The following is an 11085-nucleotide window of genomic DNA, read 5'->3' as shown; positions in this document are numbered from 1 at the left end:
CCGATGTTTACTGCTACAAACTTACATCAAACAAGGCGCCATTATGAAACTTTGTTACAAAATCCCTACAATCAAGATGTTTTTGCCAAATAACAAAACACATTATTTTTTTTAGAATAAACACTGCTTCGTCGTGCCAACACCTTTGAGAAGGAATACACTTCACTTGCTAATACATACAATTTTTTGAGGTATTGTAACTGGGTTTTACTTGTTAGACGATGCAAACGGTTCGAACTCAGTATCAGACGTTACGAAAGATACCTGTGTAATAGGTATAACGTTTGCTTTACGAACTTGGAAATCACTGTAAGAACTATAACTCAAAGTAAGAACTCAATCTTAAAATGTCAAGAACAAAAAAGATACTTTATCTTAAGGCCAATATTAACTACAGAGGATGGAAATGGTTAGTTGTTAATTGGCGTACGTTAACTGTCACACATCATCAGCATTTTGAAGAGAGGAAATGAGTTTTCAATACGAGATTGTCTAATTCCAGCTAACGATGCTGATGACGTAATAATGCATAGCTTGTATGGTCTTTCAAAAGTGGCGCCTGTAATTATTTCATTCACATTCAAAGGAGTGAATACCATATATATATATAGTGTATATATATTCATCTTAATTTTATCACGTCACCGTATTTAGATTCTCTATTGATCCACGAGAACTCAGAAGTAAACCAAAAGCACCGGTTATTAGTTAAAAAACTAGATTAGAGAACAAAGAATTTTTAAATCTCTTGAATCTTGTTTATATCCTGATTTTAACATCTCGAGAGACACTTGCCAATAATAAACAAATAATAGTAGAAGTTCACTCAGTAGCCGCGGCTGTAATTGGATCTCAAATATGTCAAGAGATGCATAGCCATGAGCTAAAAGTTTGTACTTAAAAAAAAACAAAAAGTCAGAGCCATTCTATGAGCCACTAAAACACAATAGGGAATTATCAAAAGCCGCGGCTGTAATTAGATCTCATATATGTCAAGAGGTGTAGCTATGAGCTAAAAGTTTGTATTTGAAAAAAAAACAAAAAAACTCAGATCCATTCTATGAGCCACTATGCCGCGGCTAAAAATATTAAGATATTTTAGTAGGAAAATAAAAGTTTGTACTCCACAAAATAAGGGCTGAATGTAGCATTTAAAATCTTTGTAGTTACCATAGCAACAGTTTCACTAGAAAACTTCCCCATGGTGATTAGAAAAAACAAAATAAAAAACTACAGCAACTCGGTATTAAACAAACCTGATAGTTCTTTATATATTTTAGCGGAAAGATACGTATTCGGCCAACGTGAGTACTAACTCCGTAATTAGTGTTATAAACCCTGAAGCTTACTGTAAAACCACAGAGGGGATCAGAATGCAAACATTTCAGAAGCATACAAAACTATATGTGATGTGTTAGCTTTCGGACTGACGACAGACAGTTCTTCATCATATCGTTTTGATGAAAATCTGTCATCATTCCGAAAGCTAAAGCTTCAAATAACAGTTTATATATATATTTCTGAAAGCTCACGATATAAATTTTGTATGTTGGACTTAATTATTATGATGTACATCTTTTTATATATATATATATAACAGTCGTCGGTTTTGATTTATATTTTATTTACAGAAAAATCATATCAAAAGGTTTAAGGTAAAGTTTTAAAAAAAATCAATGTACAGTTACAATATGTTTTGAGTGTTGAAAAATGACAAACGGGAGCTAAGAGAACATCCGTTTCACCTCGTGATTGAGTGGTACTCATTCTGGAGAGGTATGATAAATTTACCTCTAATCTGACCGAAATAGATGACGTATTACGAACCTTTCAGCAAGACATGCGTGAACGCAACAAACGCGTTTCTTGCTAGTGAAAGAAGACACTTGACGTTCGTATTATTACTGGTAAGAACAAGAGAAACTCCAGTCATAATTGTTGTAAATGGAACTAGGTAAGAATAGGGTTATCGAAACTATTAGAAATTGTAGACTGTTACGTAATAATTAGTGCTGATATTACTAGGAGATTATTAGTTATTTACCTGCTTGTGAAATGGGTTAATTATGTGGAGTTATAGATACAAATGAAGGATGTTTCAGTTAATAACTGCACTATAATGAGCATCTATCTGATTAAGAACTAATTATTGTTAAATTATAGTTAAGACCCGATTAGTTTGTTTTTAAAGTTAATTAGTTTGTTTTTAATTTTGCGCAAAGATACACAAGAGGCTATCTGCGCTATCCATCCCTAATTTAGCAGTGTAAGACTAGAGGGAAGGCAGCTAGTTAATCACCACCCACCGCCAACTCTTGGGCTACTCTTTTACCGACGAATAGTGGGATTGACCGTCACATTATAACGTCCCCACGGCTGAAAGGGCGAGCAGGTTTGGTGGGACGGGGATTCGAACCCGCGACCCACAGATTGCGAGTCGAGCTCCCTAACCACCTGGCCATGCAGGACCTGTTAATGTCACAAAAGTTCTTGAAATATCTGAACAAAAAGAAATACAGCGGTACCTGAAATTACAACAGAAAGTGATTTCCCGACAAGTTTTTCTGATAAAAATGCCCCCTAGTGGCACAGCGGAATGTCTGCGGACTTCCAACGCAAGAAACCGGGTTTCAATATTCGTGGTGGGCAGAGCACCGATAGCCCATTGTGTAGCTTTGTGCATAACTTCCAAACAACAACAACTGATAGAAATATTCGTGAATAACTCCACCGATTTAAGTAAACTTCCCGAGTGAGAGTATTCAACTGAGTTTACGGAGTTAATGTGAAAATAAATGGGCATGGACACTTTAACTAAAATTAACAAAACTATACTTATTTATTACAACACAAAAATACTGAAAACTTAATGTATATCCACGTGCGACGATAGATTTCAAGTCATACGATCGTTAGTGTTGAAGTCTTTCCTCTTGCAAGATGAATTACCTCAACACCAAATGCTGATCGAACTTCAAAAGGGACTTCTTTCTGTTTGTTTGAAGTTAAGCACAAGGCTACACGACAGGCTAGGGGGGGGGGGCTCTTCTTTCTATAAAACCGAAAGCTACTTTGAGTCGTATCCAATTCATAAGTCCGATGACCTTTTCCTTCGACCTTTTCCTCTCCCCTAGCAGTAGATTTTTGCTCTTTTACTTTTGTTATTTTTTATTTCTGTATCAGATGTTTCAGACTTCGTATTTAATTCGTTTTTCTTCTAAGATGATTTTTGGTATATTTTAGTGTTTAAAACTTCTGCTTCTTGGTATTGTACTTTGGTCGAGCTTACGCTGCAAGATGTCTTCACAGGCTTCAGGCTAATGATGTTGTGTCTAGGTTGCTGAGGTTTTATTTATTTCACATGAAATGTTTCCGGCGATATTTCCCACACTTACACAATGCTAGATTTCTTTCCTTAGAGTCCGTAAATAAAATTTTGCATTGCCCTTTTTAAGGCCTTGTCCATATTATGGGCTGATATCATCAATTTTTGCATAATTACACACAAATCACTGATGTAGGCTTAAACGAAGTCCATTGCATTAATAATGTAAGATACACAAATAAATTTATTTTAGCACATATAAAATGAACCCTTTTTAAAATAAAATTTTGAATGTGTCGAAAATATTCTGTATTGCCTAGCACTAAGTGGCCGTTTTAATAATGTTATTTATTTTATTTAATGGTGAGAGGTACTTCTGATTTTGTCCATCATGTATGATATACTTCTCGAAGCTGCTCATCAGGTCGTTTTTGTTTTTCTTATAGTATTTGAGCGAGTTTTCAATAAGTCTGTTAGATAACCGAGGGATGTTTGAGTATGTATATAAAAAGGTTAAATTTGTTGTACGGGAGACTTTATAAGCTTTTATGAGTATATATAGTTTTGTGTTTTCTGTAAATTTCTATTTGTGTGTTAGAAACGTTCAGCCATATCGTGCAGGCGTATTCTATATGTGGCCTAATGTATATTTTGAGTTTAGTGTCTGGTGTAGCTCCTTGATTATTACCTGTCAAACTCCCAAGATAACTCGCTATAAGCCAGATCCGATTTTTGATATATTCATTCCACGTTAGTTTTGAATCGTAAGTTAATCCTAAGAATTTTGCAGATGTGGCGCCTTCAAGGAGTGACTCATCTAGATATAATTGGGGTTTTGTTTTGTTTAGTTAATTTTGTGAATAATATTACCTGTGTTTTATGGGTGGTTATTGTAATCCTCCATTTGTTACAGCATTTTTCTATTTCGTTTAATAGTGGTTGTATATTGTATGGTGCTGTTATAGGATTTTGGGCATTCTTACAAATAGCCACAGGGTCTGCGAACTGCGAGCATTGTGTGAAATTTGAGTGTTGGGGAGGTATTTCGTTTACGTACACGAGGAACAAGGTAGGGCTAAGTACTCCTCTTCGTGGGACTCCTGCCTCGGGGTGAAGATATCCGAGAAGGTTCCTTCCACGTTGACTCTGATGATCATATCCTCCAGGAAATTTGATAACCAACGAATAATTTCAGTTGGAAGTCAAATTTTGGAGAATTTATATTTGAGACCGTTATACCAAATTTTGTCGAATGCTTTCTCTAAGCCAAGAAAACATCCGACCGTGCAGTGGTTTTTATTAAAGCTTTTTATTATTATTTTCTGTTAATCTAATGAAGTGATCAGTAGTTTATCAGTATTTTTTAAAACCGTTTTGAACTTATGGTAGTTTTGAAGGTAATTCTAGATAAGTGAGTAATATATTGTTTATTCATTTTTCTTGCAATTTTCTTATATAGCTGGTTAGGCTAATAAGTCTGTAGTTTTCTGGCTATTCACCGATTTACCCTCCTTCAAGAACATGAGAACACCAGCTTGCTTTCAAGCGGTCGGTATATAGCCTGATTTGATAGATAGATTAAATAGTGCTGCTTGGTGCTTGTACAATCTCAAAGACCCCTTTTTATTAGTATGTTTTGTATTCTGTTCTGTCCTGTCCTGGTGATTTATTTTTGAGTGTTTTTATGTTGCTTATGGCTTCTGCAGTTGTGATTGGTTTGATTAATTGTTTTGTTACTTGGTCGTATTCGCCCTCGTTGTTGGTTTTACTGTGAGGTGTGTTGGGTTGAGTTTGGAAAATGCATAGATGACTATTCATATTAAAGTAATTATTTACTATGTTAAGACAGTGATTATTTATGTTTAGTTCATTTGGTGGTTTAAAAGTTTTTTCGTAGCTCTTCTTTAAAAGCACTTACTTTCTGTTTATTTATGTATGTAATTATACTATCGTGTCTGAGTGTTGGATATGGTTGTGTGTTTGTTCTGTTACTTACTCTCTTACTTACTTACGTGGCAGGGGTTCAGTTTGAGGAGAGAGAAGACAAGAGACTTCTCTCCCCAAATGGGGTGCTCAGGAACACTTTGTTCCTCTTGAACCCCGATCGTGGAATGTTAGTTCTCGTGATTCCGGAGGAGGAAAAAAAAGGGGGGGGGTATACGCTTGCCCCACGCTTGGTATTGCTGGCGCACAAAAATATAGCTAATAAAAAGGAAAAAAAAGTCTCAGATTAATATACTCTAATCCTATTTAAAAGAATTTCAGGTGTCGCTGATATTGAGGATTCCCTCTTGTTTATTTATGAGTTTTTCTTCTGTGTTTATAAGGCTCTCCGAAATTGTTGAGCAGTAGTAGTTTATTTCTTGTTTGGGTTTTGCTTCTTGGGAGGTTCAGTTTGAAGAATTACATTTAATTCTTCTTATTACTTCAGCTAGTTAGTTTTTTTATAGTTGAATTTTTCTGAGAATTTTGGTTTGTTTGTATTTGGTGCGAGATAAAAGACACACGAAGTCAGTAAATGGTCGCTGTCTTCACCCACGTTGATTGATATAAAAGATGTAAGAACAGATGTAGAGCACATACAAAGATTCAGTACGTCACTGGTATGATGACAATTACTGGTACTTGTTGGTGTTGTATCATTTAGTACAGGGTTTCTCAATTTGGGTTCCACGGAACCCTAAGGTTCGGCGAACTGGTTTCAGGAGTTTCGCAAGAAACAATATCTGCAATGGTAATAAAAAACAACAGCTGATACTGTTCTGTAACTGTCACAATTTTTCTGGCTATCTAAGTGATAAAAAATACAGCAATCGATCGGTTGAAACCTAGGCTTTCTATTGGATATAAACACCCGTGGTGGGTAAAGCACAGATAGGCCATTGTGTAGTTTTGTGCTTAATTACAAACAAACAATCTATTGGTTATAAATATAATGAGGGTGGACGTCAGGGAAACCTATTAGCAAACTGTAAAAGAAAAGATGTGACAAGAGGAGTGTGAAGTTTTATTGAATTGCTCTTCAGACAAAAGATTGAAGGATATAAAAAAATTTCTATTCCGTCAGCTAAACGATATTATAGACTATCTTATGTCAAATATTTTAGTTCTCGGAGGGGAGGATGTCAGAAACTAAGTTAGGCTTATGTTCGCCAATTGTCAATTAAAGGCTTTTACTTATACTTCTTAATTAATATGATTCTTCTACAGTAGGTGTCTGTGACTTGTTGACGATAAATTCAAAAATAAACGAACAGCATGCATTCCACTTATTTTCAAAAGAATACATATATTTACGAACTAGTTAAATGTATGTACAACAAATTTTTACACTGTAGAGATCATAGACATATCATAAACACTATACATATAGTTCTCTTCTTCTTGTGAAAAGTCCACTTAGGCCTATTCAATTGCTTTAGAATTTAAGTTGGCAAGTCAAACTACCTTTCTTTATTTCTATCGCACTAGTATTCCGTGCATAATTCACTTACAATTATAGCGTGAGTTATCACAGTCGTATACTGTTCTTCCAGTAATCGCCTTGTCCTCGTACTTCAGATATCGTCTATTCCTTTTGTCAAAGTGCACTCAGGCTAGTTCAATTACTTTAGAACTCGCTTTGACGGAATAAATTATACTTCTTATCTCTTTTAAAACTTAGTTTTACTCTAACATATTAATCGTTAGACTTTTCACTACTATGGCAGTTAACTTTACGTCGGTCTTTTTTTCCCGCTCATATTTATTGCTTAATCGTCTGCTGGATATATCCTCGGCATCAATAAATTTCACACGATTTTCTATAATCTCTACATCAATGAGTTATAAACACAACGTACGACTCTTACCAAGTTACGTAACTAAACTTGTCTTATCTTTTACTTTAAAATAATTGCTTCTAGTTATGAACAAAACTAAACAATAATAAAATATTCATTCACAAAATACATTAATCAGTAATATCTACACTGAACAGAGGTAAATAAATTAAAGAAGAGGCGATGAATAGAGAACGAGATGTCACAATTCTCACACTAGGGGAGATTGAGGTTGTTTTTAATTTTTTACATAAAATTAAGAACTTCAATCTTACATAATATTAAATTTAATACTTAATCTGATGTTATCTTTCAATTTAACCTATAATAATAATATAATACAAACCCTGCCTATGGCTTCTGCGTTGTTTTATACATCACTTGCCAGTTAGGGAAATAATTCAGCAGTCATAGGCAGGAATATACACTTTGTAAATTTTAAAAATAGAAAGGCTGTAAACAAAATACAAAAAGAAAAATACGCTTGCATTTCAATAAAAGTATATTATACGCTTGAAGTAAAAAATGTTTTTTTAACGATTGTGTGCTAATAACTGAAATGCATCTTCATTTAGCTTAGGATGCCCTTGTTACATTTAAAAATACAAGTTGAGAAAACATGACAATTCCTAATCTAGAGCAATGAGGTCTCATGAGAATGCAAATGTTTCCTGTACATATATAACACGAGGGAACCCTCAGTAACCGCGGCACTTGAAATTCCTTTAGGCAGGATTAGAGTATATCAATCCACGAGACCTCTTTTTATTAGCTATATTTTCGTGCGCCAGCAATACCAAGCGTGGGGAGCGGCGTATACTCCATTCAGGATCTCTACCAGCTTACCCTCAAACTGAAATTATTTTAGGCAGGATTAGAGAAAATTGGTCTAGGAAACCTTGGGCGTGGTCAAATACATCGATCTAAAGGGTTTGATCTTCTGAGTCCAAAACTGTAATTAGCTCTTAAATTGATCAAGGGATGACAAAGCTATGAGCTAAAAGTTTGTACTTGAAAAAAAACAAAAAACTCAGAGCCGTTCTCTGAGACGTTATGCCACTGCTAAAAGGTAGAATTTATTGTGTAAAATAAAATAAAATTACTCGCAATTATCTCCAAGTCACAATCTAGGGCGGATTAAGGCAGGTGCTGTAACCCAAGGCACGGGCTAAAAAAAACCCTATTATATAAAAAAGATCTGTCTTCATTTGTTAAGTAAAATGCTTAATAAAAATCATTCAGTTAAGTCTACTTATTTTTGAAGGGAGAGAGACTGAGTGTGACTAGGTGTAGTCCAACTCTGACCAAGCATATTTGCATACAACTTGCAATCTAAATATGCTAGGTCTAAGCAAGACTATACATATTCACTTTAATGGATGATAGGCCTTGACCAATTAAAATATCTTCACTTAACATTTTCATGACGCTGTTAATCATATTACTCCCTCTCGGCTTGTGCCATACACGCCCTTTCGTATGTATGATCAAGCAGTAGGCTAAACTAGACTAGACCTAAGTTGCTAGGCTGGAATGAAGATATCTCTCAATTCTTCATTCTCAAAGGCTTCGGGTTTTATTCAACAAAAGAGTTCAATAATCGCCAACAACCTCTCTGGAGGTTGATGACCATCAACATTATCATATCAAATCGAGCCTTTTCCCTCAACCGGAAAGTGCCGAAAACATAACCAGCAACTAAGACTGAAAACAATCATGTAAAGATTACAACTCTCGATGGTGAGGATTGTCCACCTCATCAAATTGAATCAAGCCTTTACAAACAAGAAAAAAATAATTATTGTAATGGCAATGAAGATACTAACTCATCCTTTACATTCGAACTGGGACATGGACACATGTTTCTGACAAAACAAGGTATTTTGTTTGTGCGTTGGAGGTTGCCTCTATCCAGTACATGATTGTGAGTTTCAGTACATCTACAAAATCGGTTGTGGGTCACAAGTATAAACGGCAATGCTCAAAGACTTTTTTTTTTATCACGAGCAACTGAATGGAGAAAAAGTTAAAAGAGACTGGCTTTGCTACTCACCATCGAAGGGGAACATCTGCGTTATATGCAAATTGTTTTCAACAGCAATGAAAACTTCTTTACTAGCAACAACTGGTTACTCTGACCAGAAACACGCTATAAGGGACTTTATCCTGCATGGACGAGGCTCGCTGCATCAAAGTTGTGTCACCAAATTTGTTATTTGTAAAACCAAAAGGCGATGAAACGACAAGACTTTAACAAAGCAGATGAAGTCAGAGGAAAAAACAAAACAAACAAACGCTGGCACCAAGTTCTAGAGCGTATTCTCTGAACCAAAAAGTTTCTATCATCCAGAGGGCTAGTATTCAGAGGAAGTTATGAAGTAGTTGGTTCAGTTCGTAATGGCAATTACTTAGGAATACTGGAACTATTGGCTGAGTATGATACATTTCTTGCTGAACACATTCAAAAAACACACAAATACGGGAAAATGTAATGTTTTATACTTATCCTCAACTGTTTGTGACAAATTAATAGAAATCATACACAAAGATGTTATTACCACTATTATCCAGGAAATCAAAACATCTAAGTATTACTCAGTGTCTGTTGAATCTACTCTAGACATATCCCACACGAATCAACTGACAATAATCTTTAGATAGGTTCTAGATAATGGCCCTGTAGAGAGATTTGTCACATTTTTACCAATATGCAACCATGCAGAAGCAGAACTTGCTAGAGTTCTCATTAATTTCCTTGCAAAGAATGATATAAGAACTCAAGATAGCCGTGGGCAGTCTTACGACAATGCATCCAATACTGGCGGCAAATATGTTGGTATGTAAGTCTTGATCAAAGAGGACAACCCTCTAGCAGACTATGTTCCCTGCTGTACTAATTCTCTCAATTTGGTTGAGCAATGTACTGTGGACTGCTCTACTGAAGCTTATTTATTCTTCGCCTTAGTGCAGAAGCTTTATGTATTTTTCTCAGCTTCAACCTGTCTCTGGAAGTGCTTACATGATTTGCTTGAAAAACTAGGATTCCTTATGATAAACAGTTTATCGATTTACTTTTCCTTACATGGTCAATCGCTGTTATATAACCGCTCTTATGCATTCAATAAGTGTGCACAATATTTCTTCTTATTGCATACATATGTGCCACACATGGGACATTTTGTGATATGCATATATTCTCCATTTTTCAAACATTTGAAATACGGTGAAATGCCTAACAAGTGCTTCACTGGCACTTTTGTATATAGAAAATTACTTATTAGAATCGCTTGACACCGAACATATCATAAATGCCTTAGCTACAAAAAGAGCCAGGAGGACAGTAGTTTAACCAAGTACAGATGACAAGATCTCCTACTATTGCTGGGCTTGCTATGCGAGTACCTATGTGATCTAAGCGTGTGAGTTGTGGAGTTTATGTGCAAGTGGTTTCTTTCTGTCTATATTCTTTGTTTTCCAAATGCAAATTTTGCTTGTGTTAGAACACCACTTTTCCAATTCAAGAAACATTTAATATTGTTCATTAATTTGTAGACGAGTCTTGCAAATCTGTGCGTATTATTTTCCCATTGTCCCCAAAAATAAAATATATCTTGAAGTTTAGTTTTACCATAGTCTTCAACCGCGATCATAATAGGCCCAGTAGAAAAATTTAGCCCCAGGCTAGTCTGACCTTTAATCTACCCCCGAGACTCAGTGCTTAAATTTTCGAGTCACACACATTGTCGAGTTTGAGTCCGAATTACTAAATACGCGACTTGACTTCGAATCCTGGATCCGAGTACCAAAGGTCTGCCAAATACCAATAATGTTCTTAAATCACCTTCAATATGCACTAAAAAGTAACTTTAAACTAATGAAATTAACTATATTGCCTATTTCAATTATATTATCATAATTCTGGGGTATCACTTTCTTTGT

Source organism: Limulus polyphemus, unplaced genomic scaffold (genome assembly GCF_000517525.1).
Source record: "Limulus polyphemus unplaced genomic scaffold, Limulus_polyphemus-2.1.2 Scaffold249, whole genome shotgun sequence".
NCBI lineage: Eukaryota > Metazoa > Arthropoda > Merostomata > Xiphosura > Limulidae > Limulus > Limulus polyphemus.
This window is presented reverse-complemented; position numbering follows the sequence as displayed.